The sequence below is a fragment of the Cyprinodon variegatus genome, unplaced genomic scaffold (genome assembly GCF_000732505.1).
Source record: "Cyprinodon variegatus isolate N-32 unplaced genomic scaffold, C_variegatus-1.0 Scaffold282, whole genome shotgun sequence".
In the NCBI taxonomy this organism is placed as follows: Eukaryota; Metazoa; Chordata; class Actinopteri; order Cyprinodontiformes; family Cyprinodontidae; genus Cyprinodon; species Cyprinodon variegatus.
This window is the reverse complement of record NW_015150735.1, coordinates 715,017-718,591: the sequence shown is the minus strand read 5'-3', so window position 1 is coordinate 718,591 and position 3,575 is coordinate 715,017. Positions and strand designations below refer to the sequence as shown.

Below are 3,575 nucleotides of genomic sequence, written 5' to 3'. Positions count from 1 at the left end.
TGTAATAACGTAATATCAAGGGACCAATGTAAAAAAATTGGTGTTCCCCTTTAAATATGATGATGACGGGGCAAAAATCCTTATGACTCCTGACATCTACGCTACACAGAAAAAAGAAAATCCTTTGACACGCAGAAAGAATTTGCATGAGTTCATTCTTTTTGTGCAGATAATATTTGTCAGCCATTTCTAAGTTCTCCTGTTCATCCAGCTTTGGGTGGATTCCACTCTCACTGCCAGCCAAGCGCCTTTAGCTGTCAGCCATCAAGCAACTCCACCAACTTGTCAGTTATCTGGTCAGCGTTCTGCAACAAACAGCATTGTGAGAACTGATTTCTGGTGCAAAGCTGCTTAGCGGGGATTTGCCTGTACAGCTTCAAATTCACTGCTTCTCCGGCAGGGTGTGTGTGTATGCAACCACATTATTCACCGGCTGCCTTTCTGTTAGCACAGCAATCTGTATCTAGAGCTGCCTGAAAGCTTCTGCTCATCGTCTACGCAGAACCAGGATAAGATCCTCTGCAAAAATAAAACATTGAAGAAACTAAATATTAAATTAAATCTGTGATGCTATAATTTAGTTCACGGCTGGAGAGATATTAGAAGTGACTTATATTGATCACTGGCACTGGTAATTTAGCTGAAGAAACATTTATTTAAAGATGGTAATTTAATTAACATTCTTAAATAGTGAGAAGATAACCTCTGCAACACAGATAAATAATTTGGTAAGCCATTACCACACTCATTAGCAGCATGTTTTCAAACTAGACAGATTTATGGAGGTCTTTAATTGGTTCTGTAACTTTCCCCTCAGCTCTTATTAATCAGGAAGCCCTACTGGGCGAGACCTCCAACCAGTTCATCAGAAATACCAGCTTGGGGCTCTAATAATGAGAGGGAACATTTCTAGATCTGTATTCAGATGACTTATGCCTTGTTAAGAAACAGTAGCTTATAAGCCTGTGGTAAATAAGCCCACCACATGTTACAGTAAAAGTGTATTGACTTGATTTGTATTTGAAACCCTTTAGTTTTTTGTTTGTTTGCTTTTTTCCCACTAAAACCACTTAAATTGGCTTGAACTTCCAAATATGAATATTTAAAATGTAACAGATATCCACAAAACGTCTACAAGCTCTAAATGAAGTATGTCACTGGGAGTGGAGAGTCTAACTATTTGTATTGATCTAAGCATCAGTGTCTGTAACATCTACCACTCTGATTGGTTTTCCTTTTTAATTGAAGGAAAAGCATCATAGGCACAACAAACCAAACATTATGCCTGCTGAAATGGGAAAATAATAATAATTCCTGTAATTAACAGAGACCCGGCTAACAACTAATACCCCTACAGCTTTTTGCTTGTGCTGGTCTCCTCATACCATTTAATATAAAAATAAAGTGTCTTACCGACTTCTTTTATTAGCAAAAATCAAGAAGTGCTTTCATGAATACATATTCTTCCAAAGTCTAATGACAATAACATCAGAGATTAAAACGGTCCCATATAGCGTGATTTTGTCCCAGTATTGTTGCAAGCAAAGAACAAGTTTTGTAAATAGTGTCAGGTTTCTGTTTTTGTTTTTCTTTTGAGTATTCAGTCTTTCTTTACTTCTTGTTTTCTACTGTTAGTGGTTTTATTTTTATTTTGCTGTATTCTTTGGTTTTTTCCAGTTACTGTCCTAGTCTGGGTTCTGTTATGTTTTTCTTTTGAGGATTCAGTCTTTCTTTACTCCTTGTTTTCTAGTGTTAGTGGTTTTATTTTTATTTTGCTGTATTCTTTGGTTTTTTCCAGTTACTGTCCTAGTCTGGGTTCTGTTATGTTTTCTTTTGAGTGTTTAGTTTTCTTTTCTCCATGTTTTATAGTCCTAGTAATTTAATTAACATTTTGTTGTTATTTCCAGTCTTCCTGTCATGGTTTTGGTTATATTGTGCTTTACTTTGCTCTGTTTCCTAGTTTATTGGTTTAATTCCTTTTGTTGTATTTTCTAGATTTGTTAGTTTTCATGTTTTTCTGTTGTCCTCTGTAGCCCTGTGTGTGTGTTTGTTCCTTTCCCCTTGGCTCCCTCGTTGTCTCCTCTCACACCTGTTCCTTGTCTGCTCGTTAGCCCTCCCTTTGTCTCTGTCAGCTATATATGCTCTCCCTCTGCTCTCACTCTTTGTTGGTTCCTCTGTTGTTGCTGGTCCTGTCGTCGCTGTTGTCCTCTCACCTCGTCTCTCCCTAGCTCCTTGTGTGTGTTTCCCTTGATGTTTCCGTGGTTCTGGTCTGTTACATTTTAGTTGGATTTTTGGACTGCCTTTGTTAACCAATTTATTCATTAAATCTACAAGTATTCACCTCAGCCTCTCTGCCTCTGCATCTGGGTCCTCCAAACCTCCACCAAGACGTGACACTTCCAGGTTTCTATTTGTTGCTCTCTGCTGCCCTCTTATGTTCTCCTTCTTCCCTAGCTCTTTCCCTCTCTTGTTCTGTGCACACCTGCTCCAAGTTTCCTGATTAGCCCCCTCTTTGTCTCAGTCTCCTTTAAAAGCCCTCTCTCTTCAGTTCCCCTTTGCTGGGTCCTCGTCAAACACTGCCTAACTTCATCAAACTTCCTCCAACTCTGTCTTCCTGAGTCTTCCTCATTGTGACAGTGATTCCCCGGATGTCTCCATGGTTTCTGGTTCGTTTTGACTAGTTTTTATGTTTGATTCTTTTGGATTTTTGGACTCCTGGTTTCATGTTAGTTTGGACTTTGTTTTCATCATTGGATTTTTGGATAACCTGCCTTTGTTTTCAGTTTCCCTTTTATTAAATCTAAAGAAATTCACCTCTGCCTTCCAGCCTCTGCTTTTGGGTCAACAATCCATAACCAAATCCTGACAAATAGATATTTGCAATCCATAAATTAAACTTTGAAAAGTGTCTTCTATCAAAAAAGGTTTTGAGACAGTGGCGGTCGGCCCATAGGGGGCGCTGGGGCACCGCCCTCCCTGATAAGAAGAGAGAAACGTAAAATATATTTTTAGAAATTAACTCATAAATGTCAGTTTTACTCTCTAGAGTGAGTACCTATAAGCAAAACAAATTATATAAACTACATTTCCCTATCTACTGTCATTCATTTGAGGATTTCCACAGACAGACTCCTACAGTCTCTGTCTTGGGGCTGTGATCAGACAGCCCCACATTTGCAGAGAATCTGTCAATCATGTACTATTGCTAGGTGAATTTAATGACCAATCAGCGTCTCAGAACTTTATGGTCTTGGGGCTCTGAAAATACTGCGCTTTAACAGGCTTCTGAACCCAAGCGCAGGTGCAGACAATTAGAGGGAAGATGGCAAACGTAACGAGCGAGATGCAGCTTCCACTAAATTCGGTGAGATCCTTATTTATTATTTATTTATCTACCAGTTTGCCAGAAGAACGTCCCAGTTGTAGGGTAGGATAATTTCATGTCATGGTTATTGGGACTGTGACGAATCCACCTTGTTGCTTAAAACATCCTCTAACTTTGCGCGCCACACACACATTCCTGTTATACTGTGCTTGTGAGGACCAATACGCTCGCGCAGTAGCTCCATTAACTT

At 39.2% G+C, this 3,575-nt stretch overlaps 1 protein-coding gene across 3 annotated transcripts in view; it reads right to left on the bottom strand.

Moving 5' to 3' along the window:
• The window catches only part of spire1 (spire-type actin nucleation factor 1), a 71,314-nt gene that overhangs the window by 51,604 nt on the left and 16,135 nt on the right, over positions 1-3,575 (bottom strand). The gene's annotated exons all lie outside the window — the stretch shown is intronic.